General features: G+C 34.4%; 1 protein-coding gene and 1 long non-coding RNA gene across 3 annotated transcripts in view; both read left to right on the top strand.

Annotated features, from left to right (window-relative positions):
• The window catches only part of Mipol1 (mirror-image polydactyly 1), a 328,974-nt gene that overhangs the window by 176,904 nt on the left and 136,133 nt on the right, over positions 1-15,937 (top strand). The window lies entirely within an intron of this gene.
• The window catches only part of LOC102021425, a 31,517-nt gene that overhangs the window by 14,979 nt on the left and 601 nt on the right, over positions 1-15,937 (top strand). Inside the window, exon 2 of the long non-coding RNA XR_259789.2 lies at positions 14,020-14,135. This is a non-coding gene — a long non-coding RNA (uncharacterized LOC102021425). The remainder of the gene's footprint in view (positions 1-14,019; positions 14,136-15,937) is intronic.

Raw genomic sequence — 15,937 nt, 5'->3', positions numbered from 1 at the left:
GGTGGAAATATAGTGTGTCTAAGGTACTGCCTATTGAAAATGCTTTCAATACTCTAGTCCTCTTCTGAGTTAGACCTGAGTCTTTTTATTTTTCAAAAAATGCAGAATTTGAAGAATTAAATACAGAAATCACAGTTTATGACATTTTTTATTAGTCTTTTGCAGAGGAGAGAAAGTATAAATTTCTAGGGTTACTTTTAAATAGCAATGAACTTAGGGTGCTTTCAAAAAAGGTTTCATTTTTGCCTTCCCTATTTGGGTCACCTCAGACAATGAGGAAGGGTCTTCTTGCTTGGGGAATAGCCATGGGCTTCCCTAAGATGTAGTGGACTTGTTAGATGGTGACCACAACCTGTTGCATTATATAGATAAAAGCTGCTATATTGATTGGCTGCTGTATTGCTGTGTCCTTCTCAAATATTCCTGCCTGGAGGGAGAGAAAAGATGGCTGCCCAGTGTCAAGGTGGAAGATACTTGCTTTCACTGATACTGTGCTAAGAAATTAGGTCCTTTTTTAGAATTGAAAAATCACAGAATAATTCTGTGGCCTAATAGAGATTTTCAAACGTAAAGCTAACAGTTTGTTTCTCTATTTACACATTTTGTTAGCTTCCATATATCAGGGGATTCTCAGTAAATTACAGAATCCTAAATATTGCACAGATTCCCATGACAGCTTGATTTATTCTTTTGGTAATGTGCTTATCTCTGTTGTTTTGTTATTATATGAATGTTGAAACTCCCACTTTGGGATCCATAATTACATAGGATATGTGAGAGTGTTTCTAATAAATATTTTTATGTCAGACATCCATATTACCCAAGTGGCAGCCTAAATAATAATGCTTTAGAAAGTTTTTCTTCATCATTTTTCATTACAACCTCTTGTACTGAAATGATTTATTTACATATTTTTTAAAGTTTCTACCCCTATGAAGTGTCCTGATTCCTAACTGAGGTGCTCAGAACTGATAGTCAGGAGACTTTTCTATTTAATGCTGTAAGAACAAGCTGCTTATGATGACCCAACAGAGACGGGAGGAAGGTTTGTGAAAGGGGAGTATTCATCCAGCTCTAATCCTTGTTTTCAGAAAATCAGTGTCTTTAAGTGTTCTCTAATTAGTGAATAGATACGGTTGTAAATACTTTGAGATACCTATTTCATAGGACAAGGATGATTTGCCTACCCTGCTTAAATCTTTATTTGTACAATTTTTGTAAATAAAGTTTTAGTATGAACATTTTAAAAGTAGGAAATAGTAGAAATAATTTAAACATGTCATCATTTCTATTTTATTTGTATGACTTATCATCATATCTCTTTTTTGACATCCTGACACTTGACTATCATATGTCACAAAATAGTATCTACAAAATAAAATGTTTTTCTTTGTGTTTTTCCTGCTTGCTTGTCTTTCTGATCTCCTTGTATACATGAAATGTTTACTGCTCTGAGATAAATTCCTTCTGGGTTTGGTAAAATTGCTTCCAGCAGTCACCTAGGAAATATAAGCTGGGGAACAAGACACTAATATTTAAGCATACCAAGAGAAAATATATTGCTTCAGTGAACTGAATATAAAACATGATCAGTGGAAACACCTGGAAATCAAAAAGAACAGATTTTAGTTATGCTTCTCTTTTTCAAAGAACTTAAGTGCTTAGCTATTATTGTGAGTACTAGAGAAGTAAGTTGGCAGTGACATTTGAAATATGATAAATAAAAGCCTACAGAATGTCTGCTTCTACTTTTAGCACTTGTCTGACTCCTCCAGAAATTGCACAATGGTAACTAACCATAGAGTTAATATAACTCGAGCATATCAACCTTACATGTAATAAATGTATTCTCTATTACTGTGTAATAATAAAGGCATAGTTATTGAAACTACCAAAGTTATTGAAAAGGGGGAATAGGAGCTTTTTGTCATTATCACCTGTATTATTAATTGGAGATAATTACTGCAGAGCAGCTGGCTGTTGGTTTTAGGGAGCATCAATTGTTCTTCTCGCCCAGCTGTTAACTAATAAGGATAGTCAACACATCTGTTTCAACAGCTGGTAATTAACAAAAGCCTAATTGCTGCAACTCTTTTAACATCCAATCTGTGAAAAAGAAGGGATGTAGAAGAATATTATTTACTTTGTGCTTTGCACTTTCTGAGACGAGTTTCTCTTTTTTCTCTTTCCCCTCACTTTTTTTTTTTCTTACTTTGAAGGCCACTGCCTTTGTATGAAGCATTGAATGGCAGGAGAACACAATATGGTAATCCAGAGCTTAACTTTTTCAGATCTTTGTTGGTGTTTCTTATTGCAACATTTCTTTGCTAACTTGCAAGATAAAATGGATCAAAAGCATTTTGAGTAGTTCCATACAACAGTTAAAAATCCACAGCAGTGTGCCCTAGGCTGTGCTGCTGCTGTCTGAAGCATCCAAAAGGAAGCAAGGAATTCTTTTTTCTTGTGCTTTTTCACATGCTTAGGCACAACTCCCAAATCATTTTCACATTCATATGCTGAATTTTTCCCCAAATTACCACATAAGTTGGTTAATCAATGAAGTCAGGCATAGAACACCTTCTTCCTTTAGTTAAAAACTATTAAAACTTGTCACCTCTGAAAAATTTCAGCTTATTTTAATGCCTGTATGTCAACTGGAAGTATTTAGAAAAACTTTTAGTGTATTTGTAAAATCTTGTTTTGTCTATTTTTCTTTCAAATGTGATCTTTTAAAAAAGTTGTCTCTAATTCAGATAACTTTACTTCCTATTTTTTATACTACATGAATAGGAAGGTTATAAGCTTGCACTTGCACATCTTAAGAAAACTATTCTGCAAATAAAAAACATATTTCATTTGTTTGAATACTTTCAATGCTCTTAATTGTGATATGTTTCTTTAAAAAGTATATTTTGTTTAGGCCTGATTATCAAGCTTTCTATTTAGGCTTCATATAATTTTTGGCATTTTATAGCAAAAGTTACATATTAGTGTGTACATGTCAAAATCTGCTTATTTGTCTCCTATTTTAAGCATTAAACTGTTTTCCTTTAAGAATTTATTTTTCAGTTCTCCTGGCTGAATTATTCATTAGCTATTTTTATAATCTTACATATTTTTATATTCTATATACATAAAAGCACTCTGATGAATGAAAGTGTTATTAATTAAAGGTCATGTAATCATCATACATCAGTGTGATTTCCATTCAGCTCATCATAAAACTTTAGAAAGATCTTTTGGTTAATTTGATAGACATTAATCATGGTAGTTAATATGATTATGCAAAAAGTCTTAGCTAAAATGATAGTCAAGTTCACTTGATTAAACTTGCTTCACTAACTTTTCAGTTGGCAATATTTCTATGCAGCAGGTTCTTTAATTGATGTTGAAAGGTATAGAAGAAATTCTACCCAAGTGCTTACCATGGACTGAATTGCAGATTGCATAATTTCAAAAATTTTTGCTGGCAAGACAAGTTTATTTCAGCAGGTGTTCAGGCGATGAAGTGTACTATAGATGTAATGAAAAAATATACATGATCCTGAACAAATAAACAAAATACTGCTGGCTAAAATTCTAACTAAACAGAAAGGCACTGGCATGTAGAGAAATGTTTATGACTCCAGTGTAAAGGAGGGGAATATTGTCATTTTGGGAAATGTTTGCTTCTTGAGTTTAAATAAGAATTTAATTTTCTCTGTGTGCTTATGTTCTTAGGTAGTACCATAGAGCTTAATGAAAGGAATGTATCCTGCCATGAGAAAGGACAGTGGGCTTTTATATGAACCTGCATGCTAAGTACATGCTCTACTCCAGAACTGCATCCCCAGCCTAGGAACCTACATCCTGGCTGATACTTTTAAGTATTTTCCTGTGTATAATTTTTTCCTTGAGATGATCTCAAGAAAGCTGCCATGATAAATTCAATAATTTAATAGTTATTCTCTGTAAATACTACATGAGTAACCCATATTCTAAATATGAAAAGAGACAAATCTCATTAAATAATGAATGGATTATTCGTGAAGCCAGTGAAGTAGTCAGTGGTTTTATGCATATCAATAAATGTGACTTTCTGAGGTCTACTCAAGAAGTTTCTGAGACATCTGACGCCTAACTAGCAACACATTTCACACCACAGTATTTAATGAGATGAGTTCATTCAATTTAAAATATACTAAGAAAGGATGAATCCTCCAGTTTGAATTAATGGATAAAGAAATAGCTTGAGAGAAAATTTTCCATTACTATGTCTTAACAATAAATTAATATCTGACACTAAAAATATAAGGTCAACTACATACTTGAAAAGGGATTAATATCTGTAGTAAACTCCAGTAAAATCAATAACAAAAAAAAAATAAACCAATTCAAAATGGGCAGTAGTTCTAAATGGACATTTCTCAAAAGAAGACATACAAATGGTCAACAGGTATATGAAAAAACATTCACCATCTCAAATCATCAAGGAAATGCAAATCAAAAACCACAATGAGGAATCACCTGACCCCATTAAGAATTGCTACTCTCTGAAAGATTAAAGATAACAAGTGCTGGAAATGATATGGAGAAAAAGGAATCCTAACTCACTATTGGTTTGAATGTAAATTAGTACATCTGTTGTGGACAGTATGGAGGTTCGTCAAGCACTAATAGAATTATAAGATCTAGCAATCCCACTACTGGATAAATATCCAAAGGAAATGACTTGAGTATGTCAGAAAGACATCTGCGCTTACATCCATAGTACCCTATTCACTGCCCTGTTACTGCCATATTCATAGTACCCAAGAAATGAAAATGATCTATGTGTCCATCAACTGATCAGTGGGAATAAATATAGTACATACACAGAGTGGAGTACTGTTCAGCCATAAGTAAAAATGAAATACATGACAACATAGATAGAACTAGATCCAGGTCATTACGTTACATGAAAGAAGCCAGGCACACACACACACACACACACACACACACACACACACAAGAAATAAACCAGGCACAATAAGACAGGTATCACATGCTCTCACTCATGTGGAAGCTGAAAAAGTTCATATAGAAGTTGAGAGCAGGATGTGATTACCAAAGGCCAGAGAAAATAGTATGCAGGGAGAGATGGTAAAGCTTGATCAATAGGTCCTCAGTTACAGTTACTTAAGAGGAAGGACATCTGATGTGCTATTGCACAATAGAGTGAAAAGAAAGTATCCTGAAAGGTTTCACCATAAGGAAATTTTGTTTAATAGTGTAATTTCAAGTCAGGGTTTGTGATGCCCCCTGCCTGGCCTTTGTTGCCCAGAATTGCTTTTGCTATTCTAGGTCTCTTCAGGTTCCAAATGAATTTTAGGATTGTTTTCTCAAATTTTGTGAGTTACGCTGCTGGTGTTTTGATTGAGATTGCATTAAGTCTGTTGTTAATTTTGGAAAGATGTCCATTTTCACTCCGTTGGTTCTTCCTATCCAAGAACAAGGGATATCTTTCCATTTTCTGATATACTCTTCAATCTCCTTTTTCAAGATTACTGAAAATTTAAGGTCAATGTAAAATTTTTCAGTGTAAACATCTTTTACTCCCTTTGCTAGATAAATTCCTAAATATTGCATTTTCTTTGATGCTATTATGAAAAGTGTTGTTTCCTTAGTTTCTCACCCAGGGAATTTGTTATTTGTTGTGGTGGATTGACAACTGCTAGTCAACTTGTAACCCTCAGCTGAATTAACCAGCATGGTGCTAGGTGTGGGAGGTCCCCCCAAGGATTGTTGCCAGCAGGATAAGACTTAGAACTGGAGAAAAAGAACAGAGGCTGTTGGGAGCTGAGAGAAGCTTTTGGGTGCTGTTAGAAGCTGTAAGGAGCTGTTGGTTCTCTTGGAGGAGCTTGTTATACTGGCTTTCCTGATGAACTTGGCTGTTCTCATCCTCCAAGGAGTTCAGGACCTTGTTATTACTGAAAATGGCTTCAGTTCACTTGAGGGGAGCTCTGGTTCTCACCTTGAGCTTCACTTCCTGGTTCAGGAGGAGAAGATGGTACACTTCTCAGTCTCCTGGAGAAGCTTGTCACGTTGGCCTTCCTGATGGGACCATGGCTTTCATCATCACTTGAGGAGTTCGGGACCTTACTGTTGCTGAGGATGGCTGTGGTACTTTTCAGGGGAGCTCTGGTTCTTTGAGTGTCACTTCGTGGATCCAGTGAAGATCCCTCAGCCTGCTGGCACAGATCTTTCATTCCACTGACACACACTATTCCCAGTACACAAAAATGTGTAACCACTGACAGAGACCTTTTTATCTTCCACCACTGACCTTTGGCCCTTCCCAGCATGGATCCTTGAAACAGGGAGTCACTGTCATGGACTCTAGACATCTAGTTGGATTCACAGGAAGCATTGTTATAGCTCTAAGTCTTCATTTGGACTTATGTAGGACATTGCCATGGAGTCGAGGCCCTTGGCTGAATTCTTTGGTCTTTAGTGTGTGGACAGATTTCCTGCACTCTGTGTATATGATTCTTTGGGTGACTATTATAAATAATCTTACAAAATATGTGTCCTGTATTATATTGTTCCCCTTGCAAAAATAACCACACTATAACATTTGTGTACAGGGATACTACTGATTTTTGAATGTTGACTTTGTATCCAACTATGCTGCTGAACTTGATTACTGAATCTGTAAGTCTTTTGGTAAAGTTTTTGGAGTCTTCTGTGTAGAGTATCATGTCATCCACAAATAATAATTCAACTTCTTCCTTTCTTATCCATAGTCCTTTTATTTCTTTCTCTTGTCTAATTGGTGTGGCTAATGTTTCCAGAACTATATTGAATAGGGATGGTGATAGTGGACATCTATTTCGTGTTCCTGATTTTGGAGTGAAAGCTTTCAGCTTTTGCCCATTTAGTATGATATTGTTGTTGATTTGTCATAGATGTCTTTTATCAGATTGAGAGAAAGATCATCTATTCCAATTTTCTATACTTTTTTATCACGAATAGGTGTTGGACTTTGTTAAATGCTTTTTCTGCATGTGAGATGATCATGTGGTTTTCATCTTTGGTTGTATTAATATGATGTATTACATTTTTTTTTGTTGTTTTTCTCCAGTACCAGGAATCGAACTCATGACCTTGCACTTGCCAGACAGGTGCTGTGCCGCTGAGCTAAATCCCCAGCCCTATATTACATTTATTGTTTTGTGTTTGTTGAACCATCCCTGCATCCCTGGAATGAATCCTGCTACAAAAAAAGCAACCATGATAAAAACAGCATGATACTTACAAAAATAAAAAATCAGACCTGAGGATCAATGGAGCAGATTAGAAGATATGCAAACAATTGCAAATATACTTAGCCACCTTATCTTTGGCAAAGGGGGCAAACACCTTCACTCGAAGAAAGCGTTTTTAATAAATGGTGCTGGAAAAAAATGATTTTTGACATGCTGAATATTAAACCTAGACATATCTTTCATCATGCACTAAACTAAAATTGAAATGAATCATAGATCTAAATATTAAAATGGAAACACTAACTGTATTGGCAGGTAGAACTGTTGAAGACATGGAAGTAGGCAGACTTTATGAACAAAACCCCAATTGCATAGAAGTATTACAAAGAACCAATAAATGGGATCTCATCTTATTAAAGAACTTTGCTCAGCAAAATAAACCACCGAGAGAGTGAAGAGACAACCTACAGAGTGGGAAAAAATTTTGCCAGCTGTTCTATATATGTAGAATATATGAAGAACTCCAAAAAAATTAGACTCTTCATTTAAAAACCCAGTCCTAAAATTGCCATCTGAAGTGAATAGACACTTCTCAAACAAAGAAGTACAAATGCTAAATAAATATATTTTTTGAATGTTCAACATCATTGGTCATTTGAGAGATGCAAATTAAAACAATGCAGAGATTTCATCTCACTCCAGAGAGAATGGCTATTATCAAGCAACTGACCAGTAACAAATACTGGAGTGGCTGTGGGGAAAAAGGAAACCTTCTCCCACTGTTGGTGAGAGTGTAGGTTGGTGCAGCCACTGTGGAAGTCAGGGTAAAGATTCCTCAAAAAACTAATGATCACATTCATCATAGAGAATTTGTAGCTATACATGATATAACTTGATTCTTTTTTTTCCCATTATTCTACCCTCCCTTCAACCCATCCTTCCCTCCCCATTTATAAAAGCTTTGTTTCCATTCTTTTTTTCTCACATTTTCCTTCTTTCCTGTTCCCCTCCCCTCTCTTCTGTTTCCCTCCCCATTTGAACATTTTCTTCCTATTTCACAACACCTGTTATACATTTTGGTCCTTATTTATATTTTCAGTTTCTCACGGCAGAGAAACAGTGCGGTATTTACAGTCATGTCCAATTCATTTCACTTTAGAGTATGGTCTCAAGGTGCACCCATTTTCCTAGAACTGTCTTGAACATATCGTTCTTTATGGCTGAGCAGTACTCTGTTCTATATATAAAAAAAAAAACAACAACAACAACAAACCATATCTTCTTTGTTCATTCACCAGTTGATAGTCATTTGGGCTGTAGGACACATGGAAATTCTTAGGACTTCTTAGTTTAAAGGCTTTTAGTAGGCTATTTTATCATGTAAACATAGTGCCTTAAGATATAGGAGAGAAGCTGGGTGTAGTGGTGCATAGGACTCAGGAGGTTGAGGCAGGAGGATCACTGTAAGCTGCAGCCCAGCCTGGGCTACATGAGTTTAAGGCCAACCTGAATTACATTTAAAATGATACAGGAAAGGCCTGAAGCAATACTTGAAAGTGAAATAGGTTAAAATCTAGATTGAATGTTTTTCTTCTTTTCTGCCAATATTTGTTAGATACAAATGTATATGTGATATATATATACAGTATAAAAGATAATCAAGTGAATAACTAATGATCTTTATATGTAAATATGTGTGAAATTTTAGTTTAAGAGGACAAAATGTTTAAATTAGAGAAAAATAAGTGCAGAGTTTAAATAAGAGAAATAAAATATTTTGTTCTTTAAAACTTGCAAAATATCTCAAAAAATGTTTTTAATGCTAATGTATTTAATATTAGCAATGGCCATATTTCCTACTTTAATTTATATGCTTCAAGAATGAGCCTGTATATATAAACATGCCTACAGTTTGTAATGGACTTCAAATTACCATAAGGTTTTCAGCACCGTCTACCCCAGTCATTCTCAGATTTTTTTCTAAATGCAGAGATTTCAAAGAAATAAATGTAACTATAAGGATCACATGAAAAAATTTTAAATTATGATTATCATGTACTATAAAGGAGCCATCTTAAATAAGAAATATTTTGTCAACATATGTGTCCATTCTGACATATCAGTAAGGCCAGATGAATTTTATAATTCTAAATTTTTCAGAGTTTAGAAATGTAATAAAGGTAGATATACTACATATTATACAGAAACTTCCAAGATTAGGGCAGTTCCCCATAATTAAATCAGTTTACCTGTAGCAAAATGTAAGTATTTTACGCTAAGTGAGATAAAGGGAAAGCATAAATAGTTTTATATCAGTTTTACCTCAGTTTCATCATGGATGAATTTCAGTACCAAAATTTTAAAATGTTTTTGGCTCTTAGAAATTTGGAGGTTTTAGTATCATGAATCAATGATTATGCACTTTAATTTTAATGATTTTATGAAAATTAAATTTAACATAAAAGAGTTTTAAAAGTATTCATACCTGTAAAAAGACAAATCGCTTTCTCTCAATTTATTAAATGATATATGATTCATTAGTCATTAAATTCCAGGATGGATCATAGGATATCAGTACTGTTTAAAAATGTGCTGAAAGTGTTAATAGTAATTTATACTCCCACCAGGAATGGTAGGAATTATTTGTTTCAGATCCTAGCCAGTACATCTGACTATTGTTAGTCATTTACTTTTAGATTTTTGTTGTGAGTGAAGTAAAAACATATTGTGATTTAAGTTTTAGTCCCCTGATAAGTAGTGGTATTGAATATGTTTATCAGCATGTGGATATCTTTTGTGAAATATGTATTCAGGTCTTTTATTTCTTCCTTTCCTGGTGCCATCTTCTTGTCCCTGCCTGCCATGGTTGCTCATAACAAATCTGCTGTTAATCCTATGGAGAGTTTCTTTTACATGATGAGTCATTTCTTTTTTGCTTGTTTACAATTTCCTTGTTATTTTTGACTGCTAATACAGAAACAGAACTTTATATAAATGTTTCCTTTTTTTCCCCCTCACCATGTAGTGTTTTGATGAAACTAACGAGTTGCTTTAGAGTCCTCTAAAAAATAAATTCTGAGGGTTCCATACCCAGTACCTAAACAAACAAACAAATAAGCAATAAGAAGTAACATGTGGATTAAGCAATACCGGAGGGACCACGTTTGGGAGTTGTGAAATGGGCTGTATTTGGGTTACAAATTACAAACTGGGAAGCCCATTAAAATAGTGATGTCAAAATTGAGTAGATCAGGTCAAATGGAATGACAAAACCAAATAATTCAGTGCATATCTTTGTCCACTAGTAGGTCAGAGACAGAAGCATGATTCAAATGAACACATTAGAAGTTAGTATTTATAGGTCCACACAGAATAGAAAATGATAGGCAGAAACTAAGTCCAAGTAAAGGGACACAGATCTGTGTCAGGATTAATTTCTGTACTAGGAAATAGCATAGAATGAAATTCAGGTTAGTTCACTGACAATAGTGTATTAAAAAGTAGAACAAAGTTACAACTCAAATACACCAGACTAAATCTTTGCTGGATGCATTAGAGACACAGTTTTCTCTCTTTACCTTACCTACCCTTGGTAACTGCATCAATGTTTGGAAACTTACGCTACTCCCTCCCCCTCAAACAGGACAAGATTCCTTGGGATACAGTTACTGCACAGAGAAATCCTCATCGTTATCATCTTTAAGTTGTAAACAGTTAGTAATATTCCCAAGTAGCTATAATGTTCCTTTTTTGGTGAATCATCTGAAAAGTTGAGGGAAACTCTGTAGGTGGTGTCTTGTCACTAAGTGTACTAATACTATCAAACCGCATATGTGCCCCCAAGAAATTTGAGTACTATGTTAAAATAAAACTCTTCATGTAAAACACTTTTCACACCAAGTTCTTTATATAAAATTAGATAATATGATTCATTGATAGTAATACCAGATTTTAAAAGCATTTTGCCTGCCCTTTATAGCATAGTAGTCAAGCAGATAGACTTTGCAGCAATACTGAGTTAGCTGCCTGACATTTAATAAAGTAACTTAGGAATTTCTTCATCTGTAAAATGGAAATAGTAGCCATATCTACAACAAGATGTGACATAATAAATAAGTGACTGTATATATCTAATGCACTTGGAAAAGTGTCTGACATATAGTTTTTTTTTGTTTTTTTTTTTTACGTAGTTTTCCTCTTACAGCACCATATCATGATGACTTGGAAAAAGACCAGGATATATTTCTAGGTTCAGCTCCTCATTCATAGACAGTTTGTGTAGTTAATAATCTCTACCTTATTTTCTAACATGATTTATGCAGTATAGCATTTATTTATTCACCAAAGTGTTCAATTTCCTATCTGAAATTAGATTGTCATAATTTTAAAGTCTTTCACAACCTAATATCATATATATTTCCAGAGTCATTACAAGTGCTAGTGTTAGTATTGATGGTAAAGAGCAGTCAACGTAAACTATACATAATGAAATATATCTCTAAAATCAAATCTGAAGTGGTTTCGCTTTCTTAAGGTAGTCATTGAAATTCCATGTTAAAAGGAGATTCTTGAGAAGCACTACATTCTATGTTCTAATGTGATTCATGGCAAAGTATGTAGTCTGTGTACTTGTTATCTTGATCAACAGAAGCCTTTATGATAAAGATACTCTATTAGTAAGATTTTTTGTCACTTGGACCAAAATATGTGATACACACAACTGAAAGAAGGAAAAATTTATTTTGGCTCACAATTTCAGAAGTTTTAGTCCATGGTCAGATGGCTCCAAGGGGAAGAAGGACATGGCAGAGGAAGTTTCACACACACACACACACACACACACACACACACACACACACACACACACGGTGGCCTGAAGCCAAGACAGCAGGAGAGATTTACTCTTCAACGACACAGCCCCCAGTGGCCCACCTCCTCCAGCAAGGGCCCACCTTCTAACAGCACATTCAACTTTGAACTCACCCACTGGTGGGAATATGTGAGGCTTTGGGGAGCTACTTTAAATCTAAACTGTAACATATACACAGAATCATAAGGAAAACCACAAACACCAAGGCCTCAGTGAGACTGTTAACATCCTTCAGCCTTAAGGGAAAAGTCTTAAGAATAAAAGCCAGGTCTCCTTGGGATTTTTATTTTCTTCATCTGCTTTACAGAAGATCTTTGCTGGTTCTTCATCTGCTTAATCATGAAGTTGATGACAGAGCTATTTTTGTTCTCCTACTATTTCCTAATAATCACATGCAGATTTCTTCTTATTTTTTTTTTTCTGATATCACTCTTCTGTGATACAGAGTACAGTTACCCAGTTTTGTGAGTGAGCAAGGGTAGGCACATAAAGGTATGTTAACTTGCTGTGGTAAAACAGTTTGGGTCATGCTGAAACCAGGGTGCAGTCCCAGTCATTCTGGTTCCACAGACTGTGCTGTGTTGTATTTCTGGCTCACTTCTCTCTTCCTCTCCCTTTTTCTGTTCACAGCTTCTACTCACTGCTCAGTCCCTGCCTACTCATGTTTTGATTTATACTTCTACTAAAACTTCCTGACTTCCTCATCTCATGTCAGTCTCACTAAACAGTGTATATCTACCATATGACTACTTTGGAGTGAAGAACCTGATCAACTCTGGTCTGACAAACTAAAAAGCATGACAGGAGATCAAAACATAGCCTTTAAGGAATCACTCTGTGTGTGTGTGTGTGTGTGTGTGTGTGTGTGTGTGCGCGCGCGCGCGCGCGCGCATGCACGCATCTGCACCAAAAATTGAACTCAGGACTACATGCTTGCCAGGCAGGTGCTATGCCGCTGAGCTATATCCCCAGATCGATAAGGAATGACTTCTGAAGAGCCTTATGCTGGTAATGTGCAATCCATGTCTTCCTATGAAAGGAGATAAAACTGAAATATGGTGGTTTTTGTTCTTTTCATTGTATCTTTTTTTTAGGTATCTTGTTGCAAGACAGTCTTTTTTTGTTATGTTCCTACCTAATCTGCTTATGAGGTTAAAAATCAAAATTCTAGGATGGCTATACTCAGATTATTTAAGTAATTATCTAATTAGACATATTGTTTAAATATCCCTAACTAGATATTTTATGGATGCAGTTAATAGTATCCCATATAGTTATGGATATTCTAAAATAATTCCATTAAAGCAATGAACATGCATATTAAATTATACCATATTGAAATGTGGTTGTGTATGGTAAAATAAGCAGTGTTTCTGGATATGTGGATTCTAGTCCAACTTTTCTTCTAATTACCTGTGAAACTTTAGACAGTTTCCAAATGTTTTCCTGGGCATGTTGTGTTAGCAATAACTTCCTCAGCTATAAAGTCAGGGACTCTATTACTCCTGAGATCCTTTCCAATTCTAAAAGTATTTGGCTTTGTGATTTACTTTGAACTCTATCCTGTTTTATCTTTCATATATCACACGTAAGATCAACTGCCTCTCTTCTGTCATAAAAACAGATTCCCATTCATGGCCTTAAAATTACCAAGAAAAGAAAGCTTAACTATATCAGACTATAGTTATTTAAAACACATTCAAATGAAACCTAACAAGATTTTTAAGGAAGATAAGAGTGATTTATCCACCATACCCTTAATAAATAGTGATCAGTGATATAAGCAGTATAGTCTTTACTTTGTTGGTTATTGTAAGTCACTAAATAAAACTGTAAGGAAATAACGTAGTTTGTTTTTAATATAATCTCAGTACAAATGGATGAAAATTAACACATTAATTAAACGTTTTTTAATCACTGCAGATATAATGAAAGTAGACTGAAAATGGAGAACAGATACTGGTTATTCTGTGAACCTCCAGTATTGTCTATAACCCTTTTACCAAGTGATTTGATTTCATTGTGTCACCTGGAAGGAAGTAGGTATATTTTCCAACATGTTGTATAGTGGCATAAAGAGAAAATATGTATTTTTGAGCCTAACAGTCTTTGGCTGTGTTGTATTTATAAGTTACTTAAGCTCCGTAAACATGTTTTATCGCCTGTAAGACAAGGAAAATTGAAATATCTCATAGGTTGTTTGCAGGCATAGATTATAATAATATATTTCAAGCATTTGACGCAGTCACTGTCCAACCCATCATAGGCATTCAACAATTTGCATTGGTATTGTAGTCAAGCATGATGTTTTATGTTTATTTCAGCAGAGGCACCAAGATTAGCAATTTCTTTATAAAGTATACAAACACACGACTTAAGCCGCAGCAGTTCCACTTCTAGGTATTTACTCAAAAGAAATGATGGAGTATTTCCACAAAATGATATATATATGCAGGTCTTTGTAGCGACCTGACCAATAATTGCCAAAGACTAGAAGAGATCAGAATGTCAATCGTTTGGTAAATAGATATTCAAATTGTGGTTCATGAACACTATGTAGTACTTACCAGTGATAAAAAGGAATAAACTACTGACACATGCAGTAATATAAATGAGTCTCAAAAGCCAGATTGGAAGACTTCATTACATTTATATAACTTTCTAGAGAAGGTCGAACTATTGGGACAAAAATCACATCAGTGGTTGCCAAGTGCTAGGTATAACGGGAGGCCATTGACTGCATTAGTGCACAGTGGAGTGTGAGAGGTACGGCTGAATCTGTATCTATATCCTGCGATAGCTGTTGCATGGCTGCCTGTATTTGTCAAAACTTGCAGACCCCTTGTACTACAATGAGTGAATTTTTACTTTCTGTAGACAAAAAGTCAATAACTTTAATTTTACAATCCATGTATATACTTACATGATACTGCATGTATCATGCAACCAGCTTTACAATCCATGTATATACTTACATGATACTGCATGTACCATGCAACCAGCTTTTAAAAATACATTTTAAAGTGTTTTATCAGAATTTTGAGGATAGGGTGCAGGAGATTCTAAACAGTAAAGTATATAGAGAAATATAAAAAAATTAATCCAACAGAAGTCAGAGAAAAAAAGAAGCAAAGAAAATGATGCTAAACATAAAAGATATAATATATAAAATAAGTCCAGATATATTATAATCACAAATATGTGTATGAAGGTAAGTATTTTAAGAATAGTTACAGGTATCAATATAAATCGACCAAAAAGCAATTATGTTTGGAATATATAGACTATCACTTATATGAAGTTTAAAACTCCATAAATAATATGATATATTTTCAATAAAGATATTAATTCTGTAGAAAAGTACAAAATGTTCTTGAAAATATTGAACCTAAATTCATGGAAGGGTTTTACTTTGGGACTGGGAGAGAAAGAAGGGAAAGTGGTTGTTAAGTGTGATATGTGGAACAGGATGAAGAATTGTTTTTAAAACTGAAAGAAAATAATAATTTTTTTAAACTTAAAAGAGCTTATAACTAAAATGTCAGATTCTCAATTTGCAAAAATGTGTATTTATTTTCAAATATTCATATGTACTTGTCTATGCATAGATTTTCTCTTGAAGGATATGCAGCAATCCCAGTTGAGAGAATGTGTAGTAGTAGAGATTGGAGTTAGGAGACTTTATATTGTATATTCTCTCACAGTGTTTCTTTAGTTTTATTTAATGCATGCATTTAGTTTGTACATATATATATACATATACACACACATATATGTATATATATTGTGTATATATATATATATACATATATATATACACATAGCTGTAATGACTGTCTTG

Source organism: Chinchilla lanigera, unplaced genomic scaffold (assembly GCF_000276665.1).
Source record: "Chinchilla lanigera isolate Chin_1 unplaced genomic scaffold, ChiLan1.0 scaffold00008, whole genome shotgun sequence".
In the NCBI taxonomy this organism is placed as follows: Eukaryota; Metazoa; Chordata; class Mammalia; order Rodentia; family Chinchillidae; genus Chinchilla; species Chinchilla lanigera.
Note: the sequence above shows the minus strand (reverse complement) of the source record. Positions and strands in the feature narration are given on the sequence as shown.